The sequence below is a fragment of the Hemicordylus capensis genome, chromosome 2, assembly GCF_027244095.1.
Source record: "Hemicordylus capensis ecotype Gifberg chromosome 2, rHemCap1.1.pri, whole genome shotgun sequence".
In the NCBI taxonomy this organism is placed as follows: Eukaryota; Metazoa; Chordata; class Lepidosauria; order Squamata; family Cordylidae; genus Hemicordylus; species Hemicordylus capensis.
In genome coordinates this window covers 349,004,256-349,023,987 of record NC_069658.1, presented here as the reverse complement: position 1 = coordinate 349,023,987, position 19,732 = coordinate 349,004,256, and positions in this window count along the sequence as shown.

Here is a 19,732-nt window from a genome sequence, read left to right as displayed (position 1 = left end):
CAAAACTGTGGATACGGAGTCTGCAGATAACAAGGGTTGCCTGTACAGTGTAGCAGTAGGATCATACATACAGATCATTCATACATTACATTTAACACAAGTACAACAGTACACTTCCTATTTGTATCCTGCATTTCAGGGAGTTTGTACCCAGATTCATTTATCTGAATCATGCCTTTGAGGGACCTGTTCATTTTTAAAATGAACACAGGTACAGCTATTCACACAAAAACATACCTAAGTGTACAAATACCTGAATGCAAGTACAATATTATGTCTGAACAGGCCTTGTGTGGTTGTGCTTTCAAGGGGCTGCCATACCACCAACTATATGAGTGAGTCACGCTTGCACAAGACACTCTCAAATATGGCTCTATGATAGTTGCTTAAAACAACAACCCCAGAGTGCCCTGGTGATAAGAAGAAAAGCAACATGCTTTTATTAGCTCACATACCACACAGTAAACTGCTTTTCTAAGTTGCAGACATGATCGCTGCTTCAGTGGCACTTTAAATGCTGCTGGTGCAACTTGCAAAGGCGGGGAAGTTCTGTGCTTCCTAAAAAGTACATCCTGGCACTCCTACTGCTATTCTGATTGGGAATAATGTGGGCAGCAGCCAGAGTGAGAGGATGCATACTGTGCTAGTGCAGTTTAAAGTGCTGTGGAAGCCGTGAGCGTGCTTGTTGCTTAGACAGGTGTTCTCACTGTGTGGTATGTACGCCATTAAGTTCATTCTCACAATCAGCCCTACCGGGATAGGAGAGGTCAAGCCCAGGTAGGGCTGATCATGAGAAGCCCCAGGATGGCTTTTGATCCCACTACTCTTCCCTACTGGGACCCAGGCATATAGTGAGGTAGGCAGACAATTGTGCACTTCCTATCTGGCTCGGGGTGTTGACTCTGTAGTTGAGTGAATGATGGTGGAGAGCAGAAAGCTGCTGTTCTCATCTCCTTTCCAACCGTTCAGTCTATGCCCTTCCTTTCCTTGTCTCAAACTCTTTTCCTTCTTAATCTCACTCATCCTCAAGATCTCCTCCCTTCCCCTCACAAAGTTCTCCTTCACAAACACATGGCAGCCCACTAGGGCCAAAAAAGACTTCCAACGCCCTCCCCATACAACAGAGGGCTAAATGTACTCAGGGTCACACACATTTCAAGATCATTTCATGTGTGCTAGAGATTACTCCCTTGAAAGGTCTTGTGAGACAACTGTCTAGATGACTAGGTGAAGAGTGGCAAAAGGGTGGCTTTTTCGACTTATATGAAGAATGCCTATAAATGGACTGATCATTCTGGTCTCGATTAGCAAATGTGTGCACAGAGCTGGGGGAGTGGGAATGTAATTCCACATTTAGTGGGCTCGTAATAATCCAGTAGAATGAAGCCAGAAGAATAACCCTACTTTCAAATTGGTTACATGAATATGAACATTTTCCTTGCACTGAGTTTGCATCCAATATTGTTTCCAACGTCTGGGTGTTGGCAGGTTGAGGAGTACATGCATACCACACGCACAAAGAATATGCTGAACAATGTATCCATTTCCCCACCCCCACCCCTCCATGTTATACCATTCATGTGAGACGTGCTGCTGACATGCTTGGAACATCCTGAATATCCTTGAGGCTTACTAATGAAAATGCATGTGTCCGTTTCCTTTCCAAGACGTGCTTCTTATGTACCATCAAGTGTGTGTGTGTGTGTGTGTGTGTGTGTGTGTGTGTGTGTGTGATACATAAAACAAGCACTCACAAGTTGAAGTACACATGCAAATGAAAAACATCCGATGATTGCATCTGCTAAAGCTCAGCTAGTTTAGTATAATACTTTATTATTACTCCCCACCCCCCGATAGGGATATTAAAAGTCCTAAGCTGGCAGCCTTGGGTCCCAAAGCATGGTTTAAGGGCACATGATACAGACACCTCATTGAAAATAAGCAGTCTTGGTGTGGTCACTGCCTGAATGGGAGAGCCATGTTTTTGGGAATAGAGCTGTAGCTCAGTGGTGGAGCATCTGCTTTGCAAGCAGAAGATCCCAAATCTCAGGCTGAGAAAGACTCCTGTTTGAAACCTTGGAGAAGCCACTGCCAGTTAGTGCAGACAATATTGAGCTAGATGAAACAACCGTCTGACTCAATAAGGTAGTTCTCACAACCATACTAGAAGCGTGGAGGGTGGGTGTGTGTGAAGGCAGGGATGGACCTACTTTCCCCCAGGTGCTCTGCTGATGTCCTCTTTGACACACAGTTGTGTGCCCACATAATCGGCACTGCTCTGTGAGGTGTGGATCTCTGGAGGACAGGACTTGTTTTCCCTGCCTCCAGGAACCCCACAATGTACCACGAGACAAGCACAGAGCATTGGGGGACTCCCCCGGGAGTCGGGTGCTTTAGGTGCCCGACTCTGTATGCTCAGGCTGCGTGGAGCCCAAACATACTCATGACCCTGGACCTGGGGTAAACGGCGTGATCCCAGCTGGCCAGCACTGCCTAGCCTGGCTTTTAAGCCCAGCTGTTAGTGCTGTCTCCAGACCGTGATGAAGACATAATGAGGCCGACAGAAGGACGAGTGCCTGTGTTCAGCCATGAGGTCGTCTGTGAACCAAGCCAGATCCTGAGGTGGAGATCCTGAGGTGGAGGACCTCCACCTCCGGATCTGGCTTGGTTTGCAGATGATCAGGTGCTACCTCATGGCTGAACACAGGCACTCGTCCTGTCTTCCTCATTATGTCTTCATCACGGTCTGCAGACAGCTGTGCTGCTCCCTTACTCCCAGCTACCTGTTTGTGTGCAAGCACACGCTGCTTCCAACCCGGCTGTGCACACAGATGGATGCCTAGAGCTCCTGTCTCTTGAGGAAGTTCCCCCATGCAGCGTACGGGCCGCACACTGCATTGTGGACTTCATGGAGGTCAAGACCATGGGTCCCGGCCTCAGATCAATCTGCCTTGTTATACGCTGCACCGAGCAGGGCTGAGAGTGTGGGAGCATGCAGCATGTTCCCTCTGAGCAACAAAGGATCATCTGGGGGAAAGGCAAGGTTTGGGAAGCCTTCCCCCCATCCACTCGGTTGGTCATGTGAATGGCCCCTCTAACTCATTCTGAGCCCCCTCCACGCCAGTAGGGTAGGGAAGAATGCTAAACAAATGGCATCCCTTCTCTGGCCTGCCAGAAGGCTTGGGCTCATTAGTTATGACCCAAGGATCTTCTCATTCTTGCTTCATGGCAAATGTGTGTGTGCTACTATCTTTTAGAGACCTAGAGGATAGCATAGGCTTATTCCTTATTTGGGATTAAAACGTAGCGTTCCTTTTCAGGTTAATAAGGAACACAGTTTGTTCCTTTTTTCTTTTTTTTACCTTGAGGCTGAGCCAGGGCCACTGATTGCAGTGGAGAGCACACATGATAATAGGAGAGTAGCTGCACGTTGCAGGCCTCTAAAAAGGAGTCCAAGCTTACTCCAGGTTTTGGAGTAAGCTTAAACCCTGCCTCTGTAGGTGGTGGGAGCAAGGCTACCCTTATGGAGCAGAGCAGCTATGCCTGTGAAGGTGTGGTTCATGCTGAGAAAGTTGTGTGAACAATCTTAGTCTATTTGCACCAGGGCTGGAGGGGAAGGCGCGCGCACACACACACACACACACACACACACACACACACACACACACACACACACCATGATCGTTGCTGTTCCTGAGCTTTGGTGCACAAGTGATCCCAGAGTGGCGAGAGGGCAGGGTAAATCAGGCTTCATCCTCCTGTGTGCACTGTGTGAAGAGCACGGTGCATTTGGGATTCCCCACTGCCAGGCCACTGCCCTGCCCCAACTCTATAGAAGCTCGGGCTGCTGGCAGCTTGAGCTTCCACATAACCAGGCAGTGAGGTAGGAGGCACACTCATGTCCTCCTGCCCTGCTTTTAGCCTATGTTTAAAACCCAGGCAACCAGCTGTGCTTGGACTACAGCTCCCCTACACCCAGGTAAGACTGGTCATGAGAACAATCTCTCTCTCTCTCCCTCTCCCTCTCCCTGGGTTAGAACAGCTTTGAGCTGCATACTGTCATCATGGCATCTTCTTCCACTCAGCCCTCAGTGAAAAAAGGAAAAAAGGGAGTGAATGCAGAAATATTGTGAAAGGCAAAAGGAGTTCTGTTGATTGCATAAAGTGCATTACAATGCTTTGAAAGCTCATTGCAATGTATGTAATAGAGACTTCTCAATTATTTCTTTTCTTTTCTTTTATTGATTTGTCAAATTTGTACACCACCCCAGACTTTCATCTCTGGGCGGTTAACAATAACATAAAACAAATTAAAACATACACAAAAATCTAAAAACAATTTAGACAATCTAAAAGTCAAAACAGATTAAAACTTAAAAATTTAAAAAGTTGGAAAAGCTTGGGTGAAGAGGTGAGTTTTCAAGTTCATTTACATGAAGAGTGTGATTTGCGTGATTTTATAAAGGTCTTACAATGTGTTCCTACACTTTTCATGTGGGAAGCATATAATAGCAGCATAGACACCAACTATGTGGAGTACAGAGTCTCCAGCTTGGCTTTTCAAGTGGCGCAGTGGGGAAATGCTTTACTAACAAGCAGAAGGTTGCTGGTTCGAATTGCCGCTGGTATGTTTCCCGGACTATGGGAAACAACACCTATATTGGGCAGCATTAATATAGGAAGGTGCTGAAAGGCATCATCTCATACTCTGCAGGAGATGGAAATGGTAAACCCCTCCTGTATTCTATAAAAAGAAAACCACAGGCAAAATGGGTGCCAGGAGTTGAAATTGACTTGACGGCACACTTTACTTTACTTACAGTTAAAATATGCTTTATGAAGCCGAGTTTCAAAACTCATGTCCTCAAAAGAGCAGGCAGAATTCTTTCACTGTGGCATATCAGAAAAGTGGGTGGATGGAGCAGCATTTCTGCCCCGCCCCCCAATTATGCTGAGATGATCGCCAACAGCCTAGATGGCTTTAAAAGGGGTTTGGATGACTTCATGGAAGAGAGGTCTATCAATGGCTACCAGCTGGAGGGCTGTGGGCCACCTCCAGCCTCAAAGGCAGGATGCCTCTGAGTACTAGTTGCAGGGGAGTAATGGCAGGAGAGATGGCATGCCCTTAACTCCTGCCTGTGGCTTCCAGCGGCACCTGGTGGGCCACTGTATGAAACAGGATGCAGGACTAGATGGGCCATGGGCCTGATCCAGCACGGCTGTTCTTATGTTCTACTTTGGAAGGCGTTGAGACTAACTTATTTCGTTAATTCAGTAGTTCTTACCTATAACTACCTAGTTTGAATGTTGCCCACTGATTACTATATTATTATTTATGGCTTATCGCAAGCAACCCAATTATCTAACCCAATTTATCTCTTAAAATTCCAATGCACATTATGCCAGTGGGAGAGGGGACCCCATACAGGCTGTCATCACCTCTCACCCTAAACTCTCACCCTAACTCAAAGATTAGTTGACGAAAGGAAGGATGATGTTTTCTTAATTTTCTTTCTAGCAACCATATTAAAATCTGCCAAGGCTTCAGGTTAAATTTGTGAACCAGTATACACCGGTGGTGTACATAGGAAGCTGCCATATAGTGAGGGTGTGCACAGGAGCAGCCCTACCCAGGTTAGGGCAGCTTGTGCGCAGTGTCGGGATCATGGTTGATCTCTGTGCTGCCTCCCCCAAGTAGCCCGGGTTTTTTACCTGGGCTTTTCTCATGCGCAGCCTAACCCGGGCTGGGCATCCCTAGCTCGGGTTAGGCTATGTGTGAGAACTGCCTCATAGTATACCTTTTTTCATGTTGTCCCCACAAAACTGGGTAAGGAATGGTTTAATTGCCAGAATTTAATTTTTTTTTAAGCAAAAAAGAACCATGTGTGTGTGTTTGTGGGGGGAGGAGATAATTGGTCCATCTAGCTCAATGTTGTCTGCACTGACCAGCATCAGCTTTCCAGTGACTCCGGTGGGTATTTCCCAGCCCTACCTGGAGATACCAAGAATTCAACCTGGAACCTTCTAAATGCAATGCAGATGCTCTGCTACTGAGTTATGATCCTTGTGAACTTTCCGGAGGCAACTTCCTGGTGAGGGATCGTAATAACAACTTTATGGATTGGCCACCCCATAACAATTATTGGATGAAGATGCAGTGCTGGACTAGATAAGGTTTTGATCTGTTCCAGGAGAGCAATTCTTATTTTTAGCCTACTTTCCAAAGGCTTATGCAGTAATATGTCTCTGTGTGTGACTGTGTCCCCTTCTGAAAACTTTTGAGTTTACAGTCCAGTACAAACCAAATTCGCTGCACATGGGAATTTGCATTCACTGCACACCTACCCTGACAGGTATATATTTGTGCTGATTTGCCATGTTATTTAATGTTGCTTAATGGACTACAAAGGAATGTTGCGGCCACTCAGAGTATAGGCAACCTCCCTTTGTGACCCATGAGCTGACAGCGGGATGCTAACCAAATTCATAGTTTATGGGAGGGGGTCCTAGGTAAGAGTCACCATGTTAAGATCAGCAAAAACAAAACAAAAAAACAAAGCAAAACAGGCTCCATCAGTTCTACCTAGAATTGCATGTGTTTACAGACACATATGAAGATTTTGTCCATCATTTCTTTCAGGTAGCGGAGTACTATTTTGGTACATTCAGTTGTGCAGAATGTAAACACCATGTTGCATTCATTGTCCCTGTCCCCCTTTTTTGGAGATTGGCCATCTGTTTCTTACTATTTTCCCCTCTCCTGACACCATCATCACCCAGGAAGCATAGTTGAGCTCTTCCTGGTAGCATGGTATTCTTTTCACCTGGTTCATATTGACAGATGTTGGCACCATTAGCTTTTGTTTGGACTATTCTTCTTGTGATGATACCGGACAATGACTGAGCCAATGTCTGTATCACTTACCCTTGGCTGCCATGGTTTTCTCTGGGAAGAAAAGCACCATACAATTTTTAGAATAGAAAAAAATACCCTGTTTGTCTCCCTCACTGAGATGGATGACAAGTTGAACATTGATTCTCATTAAACATTCTTTTCAGCTTTTCTTTTCAGAGTTTATCCTCAAGATACAGTTTCTTGGCCACAGTGCTGAATGCTGAAAATTAAACCACTGAACAGACTAGACACAGCTTAGAAAATGAATAGATGTTTCCTACAGTGGATCATGTGACCAAGGGCACTAATTTTCCTGAGGCTAGAGTCTGCAGAGTGGCTGAAGGAGTCCTTGGCCTCAAGTCTTAAAGGAGGTAACTGGGGTGCTAACTCGGAATTGAGGTGCTAACTGGGAATGTAGAGCAAATGCATCGTAAGCAGTCACTGACTTATTACGATCCAAATAAAGAAAGTATACAATAAACCAAAGTTATTATTCAGCTGTTTTAAAAGTATTCTCAGAGGAGGAAGGGAAAGAGAGGGTGTGCACATTCTGAAGGCAAATGCAACCCATGTAATAGTGTGAACATCAAAGTTGCTGTCATCACAGTTTAATCAAGCACACATGATATCATCACATGATATGATGCAAAGTGTTGGCCCAATCCTCTTTGCATCATATTATGTGAATTCTTGTGCCCAACACTAGGGAAGAAGCAGGACAGCTTAAATTGCTGCTACAATATAAATGTCCCTGCCCTGTGGCTCAAGAACAGGAATTTTGAGATCTTCCACATTGCAATTCCTGTTCTGAGAGCAATTCCTTAGAACATTAATGATCTAATAATTAATAATCTAATAATGCAGCATTCTCAGTATATGAACTTATTTTCATTCTCTTATTACTAAAAAGACATCTAAACTTTGCTGGGTTTTAAAAGCATTTTTCCTGTCTTTCCTTGACTCTGTTCCTCTCCTATCTAGGCCTTTAAAAATGCATTTTATAGTGATTGAGTCAGGTTTTCAGAAATGCTACCTGAAACACTCGAAAGATTCCATATCAGCTTTCAAGATCAACTTCTGCACTTCTGTTTTAAGTTGTTTCCCAGCATAACAATAAAATGCCAAAAATAACCAATGGCCAATAGGTGGTGTGATGAAGATTTTGGTGGGGAGAGGACCAACTGGGCATTAACTGCCCTCTGCTTCTCCAGATTCCTCTTTTCTCTGGATCCTTGCTACCACCACTTTCTCCACACCCTCATAAAGATCTCAGTATAAATGGCTTAGGTGTCTCAGGTTTTGTTCATCAGTGGCTTCCAGCCTTCCCATCCACACAGATGCAAAGACACAGCCAACGCCCCTTTGTGTTGTGCATTTCAGGGAAAGCTGCAGGAGCCCAAAAAGGCACATGAGAGAGTAAACTCCAAAGCATTCAAACACACTACTAACCTCACACAGACAAAATACAAACAAAAGACTTTGTTAAAAGTTTAGGAACAAGGATCAGGGGCAGAAGGAAAAACTAGGCATGTAAGAGAATAAAAACTTGCAAATTACCTTCTAGCCCTGCTGGCTTAATTTGCAGGAACACTTACAAGTTACAGTTTTTCCAGGCCAGTTTAACCAGGGAGGAAGAAACAGGGCTGGCTACAGCTCTCTAGAAGGAAAGGGGACACTGAACAATGGGAGAGAGGAAGATGTGATTTCACCAGTAGGCAGGGCCAAAATTATCATTACAACCAATAGAGGGTGACATCCCTCAGATTCACAGAGCTAGGAAGAGAGTTGCTGGGAGAGAACTGACTCCCTTGGTGGCTTAATGGAAAGACTAGGCTCTGGGTCTCTCACATCACAAAAGGGCTGGAAGAAAGGTCAAAACATATTGGCTCTGGAAAGTTAGAGCTGACAGACTGAAAGAAAGAAAAATAAATTGTCTGACTCTGTGGGGTGATTCACATGACCGACTGGGCGGACGTGCGGGGAGGATTTCCAAACCTTGCCTTGCCCTCAGACGATCCTGGTAAGCCTGGTGGGAGCACACTCCACGCTCCCACATGATCAGCCCTGCTCCGAGGAGCACAGAGCAGGGCGGATTGATCTGAGCGGAGTGATCTCTGTGAAGCCCACAATGCAGCGTGCAACACACATGCTGCACTGGGGGATTCCCCCAAGAGATGGGCACTCTAGAGGACACTCGTCTCTGTGCGCAGCCAGGCTGGAAACAGCCCCTGCTTGCATATGAGCAGGTGGCCAGGGGTAAGAGAGTGCCCACACCCTTAACTTCGGCTAACAGCTGGGCGTCAAAGCTGGTGTTGCTGGCCCACCGGGACTGGGCCCGATCCTGGTGGTTCTCATGCACAGCAGATCTCATGCACGCTGGGCGTCCCTTGCCCAGGTTAGGCTGTGCATGAGAACAGCCTATCATTGTGTTTTTGGCAGGTGCAGAAGGAGAAAGTGCAGCAGAGCGACCCACACTGGTAGTGCACAATAGGTAAATGTTTGAGGTTGGTAGTGTGCAGGTGCACTATCAGGCCCTGCTGTAGCTATGTCCATGTCCAAGACAATTATGAGGCCTGCTTGTACAAGGAATGCATAGAAAGATGGAGCTTTGTTCTAAGAGTATCCACACAACTTCCAAGTTGTCTTCTGTGATCACATTTGATCAATTGATCTTTCTCCTAGCAGCTTGCAAAAGGAATATTTGACTCTATTAACGTAATGACCACTATATTTGCTTTAACTGTCTACCTTCCGAGAGGTCAGAGGCTTTTGAGACCAGACTCCAGGAATACATTACAAATATGCCATTACTTCTGGTTCTTATATTTTTAAAGCTAAACTACATTTTCATGGAATGCTTTGTTATGCGAGATGCATTTGGTAATTTGATTCCTGCCCTGAATTCCAGCCTACTTATAATCTAGTTAACGTAAGGAAAATGAGATTATGAATCCCCCTGTTTGGCATCTGCTCTGACTCACAATTGAAAGTACTAATGCAACCTCTTTTCTATAATATGGACTGATTTCTTACTAGTTTTAAAAAATTAATGTCATTGGAAATTGTTAATGAGAAATGATCTTTCTTCACAATAACTGCCTTCTTTTCTATCTGCATAATGTAAGATCATGTGTACATAACACTACTTTGGTGACTAAAGACTGTATGCTGAATGGTTGACCATTACATTGACCATGGTTGACCATTACATTATTTCCCACATATAGATTTGCTCCAAAAGGTGGCCAGTGCTAGGATAGAAATGGAAAATGCTACAGATTTCTTAGACCAATTTAGAAGAATTGAGGAACCTCAGTTCTTCAAAGAGCCAACCACATGTACCCTTTGGGTTTAATTCTAGGTCCCACTTTCTTAGTTTATTTTATCCTGACCTCTTTCTTCAAGGAGTACAGGGGAACATAGATGTTCTCCTGCCCCCATTATTTTCACAACAACCCAGTGTGGTAGGTTACAGTAAAAGATTGTGACTAGCTCAAGAGCTCCATGGCTGAGGAGGGATTTAAACCCAGGTCTTGTTGGTGTAAGGCCAACACTCTAACTAGGGATGTGCACAAACTATGGTTCAAGCACATTTTGGGAAATTCGACTGGGAACTTTGAGAAAACTGAGAGTGGGTCCTTGCCTGCTCTCCACTGCTCCATTCATCTTCTTGCTGGGGTGGCACAGATTCAAATAATCCCATGGCACTGCATCAGCACACACATGACTTCCACAAATGCGCAGGCATAATTAGCATGGTCAGCAACACCACGTTCACCATGCAAATGGTGCCCACGCATGCACAGACACCATGTGCATGCTGAAGCAATGCTGGGGGATTATTGGGAAGTGCACAGCCCCAGCAGGAAGCTGAATGGGGTGGCGGAGAGCAGGTAAGGACTTGCTCTCCTTTTTCTTAAAGTTCCCAGACAGATTTCCCAAAATGTGCTCGAGCTATGGTTCGTGCACATCCCTAACTCTTACCACTACACCACCCTGGGTCCCAATGATGGCATTGCAATCCTGTTGGATGAACCAGTTCCTTCAAAGTAGACTCCCATCTTTGCTGTATGCATGCAAGAGTTGCCTGCCAATTAGTGCCCCTTCTCTATCAGCAGCCCTCTCATGTACAGAGAGCTAGACAGCCGTTCATGGTGCAGAGAAGGCATTGGCTGCAGAGGCATAACTATAGGGGGGCAGGGGGGGGCACGTGCCCCGGGCGCCATCTTTTCTGGTTACGTGGGGGGGCGCCTCCATGACCAATTTTTTAAAATTTTTTTTTAATTTTTTGTTAATACAAATGTTTCCTGCTCAGTGCAGCAGCGCTGCAGCAGTCAAGGGAGCGCGTCGGTGCCCCCTTCCCCACGAGCGGTCCCTTCCGCACCGCCTGCGGCCCCCCCCATTGCTTTGCTGGCGCCTGGCAGCCAGTCAGTGGCCTGGCTTGGTGGCGGCGGGCGCTTGTGAGGAAAAACCTAAGTATAATGTAGTATGTTGGGGGGGCGGTGGGGGGGCACGGTGGGGGGGCGCCATTTCAGTGCTTGCTCCGGGCGCCGTTTTCCCTAGTTACGCCTCTGATTGGCTGGGCCATTAACAATGTTGTAGACACATTTATTACATGTAATGAATGTGATCAGGGGTGCCCCAAGACATTTGAGTGCTTGAGGTGAAGCACAAAATGGCACCTCCCCTTGCCCCCTGTAGCATTTAAAGGGGCTTCGGTAGAAGAGAGGAGGCTGTTTACTGGCAAAGTGCAAAGAGAGGAGATGGCCAGTGAGGCTGCCTTCTGAACCTGGCACCCTTGCAACGACTTGCAATGGCTGAATCAGGAGTTTCCCATCCAACCCTTGCAAGCCTAGCAGACAAAGTGAGCCCCCCGTTTCTGGTGGTTGCAATGGCCACCCTAGCTCCTTCTCCTCTCTCTCTCTCTCCCTGCATCCCTCCCTTTACCTGTTCAAAGAAGCCGAGAGAGCAGTACAGGGAAGCTGAGTGGCAGAAAGTGTGTTTAATCACTTTGTGATGCTTCAGCTTCCCTAACCTCTGCCTTGTGAACTGGCAGCGGACGGAACGTGGCAAGGAAAGATGAGTGGCCACAGACAACAGCAGTCACTGGCATGGCAGAAGAAAAAATGTTTTTGGGGATGACAGCCAGTCTGGTAGGGTGAAGCCAGTAGTGGTGGGCTTGTGCAGGTGGCCAATGTGCTGCCTCCACCAATCTGCCATCCTCAGCATCATTATAGCAGGGCATCCCTGAATATGGTGTGAGAAATGAAACATCTCTCTCTAATTCACTATGAGTGTATGTGGCAAGCCCCGTCCCTGCTGCAGCCACCACCAATGAAAAAGCGGGGGCAGAGCTTGTATGTACAACTGGTGAGCCTGCTGAAGGAGCTATCGCCACCATCTCCCCTGCCAGCACCCTGTTATTGCCTATCCTTCCCACGGCCATGGGGCAGTTTAAGGAGGGGGGAGGGGGGACAAGGAGCCAAGTGGGGAAGGGAAACAACGGGTGAGCGGGGGGGAGCAAAAGGGGGAAGGCTGAATGAAGTCTGGTGGGGCAAGTTGAGCGGGAGGAAGGCCAAGTGAGGGGACCTTCTGTCACCCTGCCAAAGGCTGAGTGCAGGCCCACCATCTCTGCTGCCAGTGCCCCATTTTGCCTGTCCTCTCCGCTGCCATGGGGTGGCTTAAGGGGAGGAGGTGGGATAGGGGGCTGAATTGGCCAGTGGGGGGGGGGGGAGGAAGATTTTGTTGCCTCCGCTGCCATCCTGAATGGCAGGGGGTGGCTGGAGCAGGGGAAGGCAGCGCAAGGAGCTGGATCGACGGGTGGTGGTGGTTGAGAGACAGGGAGAAAGCACACAGGTGTTCTGCTCTGGGCCAGCTAGTTGGATTTATTTCTGTATAGGCAATGAAGCATCATGTTTTAGGTTGTAATCCTTTGCACACTTACTCAGGAGTAAAGCACATTGAGTTCAATTGGATCTATTTTTGAGTAAATATGCTTATGTTTACACTGTTGTTCTCAGTCAATGTTTTACATTAAATTTGCAATATAAGATTCTGTGGTTTTCACAGTCGCTATTCATTTTGACTTTGCTACTTCTGCCTCTACTCTTCTCTAGGGATTAATTAACAATAACTCTCTTTATTACTCTAAATGATTAACCCACAAGGATTTTCTGCTGTATTCAGATCTGCGTTTCTCAGACCACAGTATCATTGAGGCTGTTCACATAACCGAAAACTGAGTAGGGCAAGTGTCCTTCACAGTTTTGGAAGCTATGTGTGCTCCCAGTTGTCAGTTGTGTGGGAGCAAACAACTAGGTAGGAGGAGGGAGAAGTGATTGTGTGGAATCAAGGGAAAAGCTGGGTAGGACAGCTTTTCCTCCTAACTTGGTCAAATGCTGGGTATGAAAGCTGGGTAGGACAACACTGTCCTACCTAGCTCCTGTCTCACCCACAATCACTTCTCCTAACTCTTACCAAGTAGTTTGCTCCCACACAGTCAAAAATTGGGAGGGTACACAGCTTCCAGACCTGGGTAGGACATTTGTCCTATCCAGTTTTTGGTTGTGTGAAAAGCCTCATTATGTATCTATGTCCTTCCTTTTGAAGCTGCTCTTTATGAATGATTTTTAAAAGACTACTAGTAATATGGCAAGCTCTTCTTGGGAAACATCCCACAAGGTACACTGCAGGATGGAACTGGGTTCTCCAAACCACTGTTAAACAAATGATGAACGTCCCTTTATTTGTCTACTTGGATCTAACCTTTTACCGGTTCTATTGCACCACTGCACAAATACTGTTCATCCTGAGGGACACACCCTGTTTCAGTGTCTTCATTGTAAAGTCCAAAAATAGGGTGGCCATGTGGAAAAGACATGGCCTTCCTTTAACAGATGCACAGGGAATTTCAGGGAATTTCAGGGAACAGGGAATTTCAGCAGATGCAGCATTTCCTTCTGCTGCATAACAAGCTGCATCTACTGCAAGCTGCACCTGCTGGAATTTCCGCTTCTTTGTATCTCTTAAAGGTACAGGAAACCTGTCTTTTCCCTATGGCAGCCCTACTTGGGAGCCAGTAATGGCTCCCATTGACCCTAAGTGCAGCTCCCTGACCAATTGTTTATGAGGCCTGTGCAAAGCTTTAGCCAAAGCCAAATACCATATTTACCTGAATCCAAAATTAGGTCCCTCCCACTCCCAGTTTTTCATGTTAGAAAAACCCGGTGGTTGTCAGAGTGCTCTTCCTTTCATGTAAACACAGTGACAACTTTTTAAAAAGGAGGTTCGTCTTAAATTCAGTCTCATCTTCAATTCAGGTAAATACGGTACCATGCAGTACCCTGGTACCACGCAGTACTGTGCTTTTCCCAGCACTATTGGAGCTTTTTGAAGGGAAAGCACCATCTTGGAAGGTGCACATGAAGTACTGGGAAGTGTAGTCCTTCCCAGCACTTTCTCCACAGATCTCTACACTTCCCAGAAGTCCTTGCACACCTTCTAAGTTTGTGCTGGGGCTTGACAAGGCTCTGTTTTTCTTAAGCACCTCCATCACTAGTACTGGTGGAAATGTAGCACTTGCAGAGTGGGAAGTCTCTCACACTGAAAGTTTTTTCCAAAGTGGCCTCTGGTAGAAAAATAGTGAAAATAGTGTTTCAATATCTGTCTTCCCATATCCAGTTACTGGAAAATCTATCCTCATTCATAAATCCAGACCTAAAATGAGGTTGATCAGTAAAGTGAAGTGGCCCAATGCCAGCACATGCCTTCATCACACTTCTGCAGAACTACCAAACAGAAAAGTTAACTAGGTGCTAACTTAGAAAGTTAGCTTCAGATTTCCTTTCATAAGAACAGCCCTGCAGGGTTAGGCCCAAGGTCCATCTAGACCAGCATCCTGTTTCACACAGTGGCGAACCAGATGCCTCTGGAAGCCTACAGGCAGGAGCTGAGGGCATGCCCTCTCTCCTGCTGTTACTCCCCCGCAACTGGGATTCAGAGGCATCCTCTTTCAGAGGCATCCTGTTTCATCCCTGTTTCAGGCCTGGCCCACCTTCACCATGCTCAGAACCTCTTTCTCATCACCCTGTATTCCACAGTTTATCACCACTCAGCTACATTCATCCACTACTATGACTGAAGTCCTATACACACTTGAAGGTCGTTCACATGACCAGCTGCAGAAGGACAGGAGCGGGGGAAATCAGGGCCGTGAGACTTGTGTGTGGAGCCTTGGGACCCGCTTCTACCCTGTTGCTCCAGAGCAGGGCTATCCTGTTATTTAACCCAACCTCTTAACTAGTTTAAAGGGGGAAAGCCCCATCTCACCTTGGCAGCTCCAATCGTGTGATCAAGGCTGTGTGCTGCAGCTTCCGGCTGCCCAGCTTCCTTAAAACCACAGATTGCCACTTAAAGAGTGGCCAGGGAGCCAGGAGCTGCTGAATTGCCATGGGCAGCTGCTCCGCTGTCCATGCAATGCATTTTTGGATACTGGAGGGCTTCCTCCTCTAGGTCCCCAATGCAGTAAGCTCTGCTGCACCAATCGTGCGAGCACATGGCATGGGGGAGCACTAGAGACCATATGCTTGTGTGGGGGAAGGCAAATCTATTCCTGCTTTCCCCCCAGCCCTCCCTAGCCACCAGGGATTTTGGTTGTGAGAATGACCTTTTTATGTCTAACACACATCCAACCTGTTTACAGCGTATGCACACACAAGCCCTGTTCAAATATGAAGAAGGGATGCTGCACTCATGCACTGCATCCCAGAGCATGCATGGAAGTCCCATCCCAGCATTAATGTGCTGGGAAGTATCACCCTCCCCACACTCTTCACAGTTATGGCGTTTGTCATTATGGGCGGCTGCTTCTGTGATCGGAAGCCTGGGGCACCCACAAAGAGAAACATTCTGTGTAGGCAGAGTTTAAGCATGGACAGCACAGGTGTAAGGCTTCTAACACAATTACTGTCTCTTATAGTAACTAACTACAGATATAAAGAACTTCATCTCACACAGAACTAAGAAGCTGAGATGATGAAAAGTGTTCATGTCAAAATAAAGGCCATAGTCAAGAGAACAAGTTTAGGTGAACTCAAGAGCTTTTACCATGTAGGACTTTTAACTTTAATTAAAAAAAGAAAATCAAACAACCAAGTGAGTGACTGCAATCACATGTAACATGGAACCATGGGCCCAATGGGCCCATGACTCCACACCCCTCCCCCCGCTGTCCCATCCAAATTTGGACATTCAGGAGAGCTATCTCTCTGAAGTCAATGAGACTGCAGAGAGGCAGGGGTGGCTGAGTGGGCTTCCTATTAGGGAGTAGCTTCCTCTCTCAACTCCAGTTCCTGGACCAGCATCCTGCATTTTCAAATCTGGACATACCACAGGCTGCCTGGAACCTCAGGTTGTGGCAATGAAACTCACTACAATCTAAGGGTTCAGAATGGAGTTCCAATCCCAAACCCTCAGTTCCATAGTCTAGGTTGGCTTCAGGGCCTCCTAGCAAATACACTCCATGAGACCACTTCTGCCTCAAATGGCCCATCACCACCCCATGAAAGCTATGGACACAGAAGTGGTTTCAGCAATAGGTCCTTAGCACTCCATGCCCTTGGCAGCTGCCCAGTGTTGCTGGTCTCTGATGCTGGTCCTGCTATTCCCAGTACACACAAGCCTACTTGCATGCAAACTGTGTTGTATTCAGATATAGTGAATTAAGTATTGCCCAGCTTCCCTCCTCCCATTCCCTCTTGGTCTAAGAAAAATCCTGCTGCAGGCCTGCATTAAGAGTCCTGCCAAGGAGCTGTAGAGAACCCAGTTAAATCCGCTGAATTTCCAAAAGCTGTAAATGAAGTCATTAAGGCTCAACAGACAATATAAAAATGGTTTGATATCAGTTCATGTGTGTTCTGGATTGTGACAATGGGCAAATTGGCTCTATTCAGAAGGTTATGAAAGACCTAGACATGCTTAATTTCCACTATTTTGGCTTGTGTTGGTTCGGTGACAGTGGGTGTGTTCCACACTTAATGAATAAGTCTGGAAGAACTTGAAAAAGACTGTGAAGCTTTTACATTGCTTTCAAAACATTAGAACAACAACCAAAGTTCGCAGATGATATGAGATGACTCTGGCTCTCATGCTCAGAATTTACAGTTTACTGTAGTGCTTCAGAACATGTTGTGAAGAATGAAAGGCAGGAGGTCTCAGGCCGTTACAGGGGAAATCGGTCCAGGCAATTGAGGCCTGTTCCTTTTTCCGGCCCTTCTCCCAACCCTCTGACCCTAGGGAGCTCTGGGAACACTCCTTCGAGGATTAGGGTGCTGCTGCTGAATGCCAGGTCAGTTAACACAAAAACATCTCTTATCCACGATCTGATTGTGGATGAGCATGCTGACCTGGTATGCGTGACGGAGACCTGGTTGGATCCGCTGGGCGGGGTTGGTCTCTCTCAGCTTTGTCCTCCAGGTTTCCAGATCGTGCAGCAGCCCCGCCTCGAGGGTCGGGGAGGAGGCGTTGCAGTCATCTTTCGTGAGACTCTTCCCGTTTCCAGGTGCCCGGTCAGGCAATCTCAGAATTTTGAGTGTTTGTCCTTGAGGGTGGGCCTCCGAGATAGGCTGGGGATTCTGCTGGTGTACCGACCACCCCGCTGCACTTCAGTCTCCCTACCTGAGCTGGCGGGGGTGGTCTCGGAGGTGGCTTTGGGTTCCCCCAGGCTTATTGTTTTGGGGGATTTCAATGTCCACGCTGAGGCTCCCCTAGTGGGTGCGGCTCAGGATTTCATGGCCTCCATGGCAACCATGGGCCTGTCTCAATTGGTATCGGACCCTACCCATGTGGCGGGACACACTCTGGATCTGGTTTTTGCCGACCGGGAAATAAATGATCTGGAGGTGGGGGAATTTGAGACCACTCCCTTGTCATGGACAGATCATCACCTGGTGGGGTTTAGTTTGACTGCTCCGTCTACCCTCTGCAGGGGTGGTGGGCTGATTAAGATGGTCCGCCCCCGGAGGCTTATGGATCCGCTTGGATTTCAGACGGCCCTCGGGGAGTTTCCAGTGTCCAGAGCTGGTGACCCTGTCGAGGCCTTGGTTGATCTCTGGAATGGAGAGATGGCCCGGGCTGTTGACACGGTTGCCCCCAAGCGCCCTCTCCGGCTTGGTGGAGCCCGTTCGGCTCCTTGGTTTTCCTCAGAGCTTAGGGCGATGAAGCAACTCGGGCGACGGCTGGAGCGACGCTGGAGGAAGAGTCGTCACGAATCCGACCGAACACGGGCTAGAGCCCATTTTAGGGACTATGCCGTGGCGGTGGGGGCGGCGAAGAAATGCTTTTTCTCCGCCTCCATTGCTTCTGCTCAGTGCAGACAAACAGAGCTGTTTCGTGTGGTGAAAACCTTGCTCCACACATCCCCCCAGACAATGGGGGAGGAGCCATCTACGGCTCTTTGTGATCGGTTTGCCTGTCGCTTTGCAGATAAAGTCGCTTGCATCCGTGCTGACCTGGACTCCAGAGTTTTGGCAGTTCCGGCAGACGTGCCTTTGGTACCATCTGGTCCCGTTGTGTTGGATTCTTTTCAGTTGGTGCGGCCTGAGGATGTGGACAAGATCCTGGGCAGTGTGCGGGCGACTTCGTGCGCTCTTGACCCTTGCCCTTCATGGCTAATAAAAGCTGCCAGGGAGGGGACAGGTAGATGGCTGGAGGTGATCGTTAATGCTTCATTAAGGGAGGGCAGGATGCCATCGTGCCTTAAGGAGGCGGTGGTAAGACCTCTATTAAAAAAGCCCTCCCTTGATCCCTCCAGCCTGGACAACTATAGACCTGTGTCTAACCTCCCCTTTTTGGGCAAGGTGATGGAGCGTGTGGTGGCGTCCCAGCTGCAGAGGGTCTTGGATGATACGGATTATCTGGACCCTTTTCAATCTGGCTTCCGCCCCGGGTATGGGACTGAGACTGCCTTGGTCGCCCTAGTGGATGACCTACGCCGGGAACTAGACAGGGGGAGTGCGTCCCTGTTGGTTCTGCTGGACCTCTCGGCGGCGTTCGATACCATCGACCATGGTATCCTTCTGGGCCGCCTCTCGAGTATGGGAATCGGAGGCACTGCGTTGCAGTGGTTTCGGTCCTTTCTTGAGGGGAGGGTTCAGAAGGTGGTGCTGGGGGACTACTGCTCGGCCCCGTGGCCGTTGGCCTGTGGGGTCCCACAGGGATCGGTCTTGTCCCCCATGCTGTTTAACATCTACATGAAGCCGCTGGGAGAGGTCATCCAGAGATTTGGACTGAGTTGTCAGCAATATGCGGATGACACTCAGCTCTATCTCTCCTTGTCATCTGATCCTAGGGAGGCGGTGGATGTCCTGAATCGGGGGCTGGAGGCCGTGATGGGTTGGATGTGGGCTAACAAACTGAAATTGAATCCGGATAAGACGGAGGTACTGTTGGTCAGTAGGAGAGCCAATCGGGATGAGGAGATTTTACCGGTTCTGGATGGGGTTGCACTCCCCTTGAAGGAGCAAGTACGCAGCTTGGGGGTACTACTGGACCCGGCTCTGCTTTTGGAAGCTCAGGTGGAGGCGGTGGCCAGGGGTGCCTTTGCATGGCTTCGGCTGGTGCGCCAGCTGCGTCCCTTTCTCGAGAAGGCAGATCTGGCCACGGTTACCCACGCCTTAGTCACGTCGCGGCTGGATTACTGTAACACGCTCTACGTGGGGCTGCCCTTGAAGAATATCCGGAAACTGCAGCTAGTGCAAAACGCGGCAGCTAGGGTTTTATCCGGAGCTGCCCGTTGGGAACATATCACCCCCATTTTGAAAGAGCTGCACTGGCTGCCGG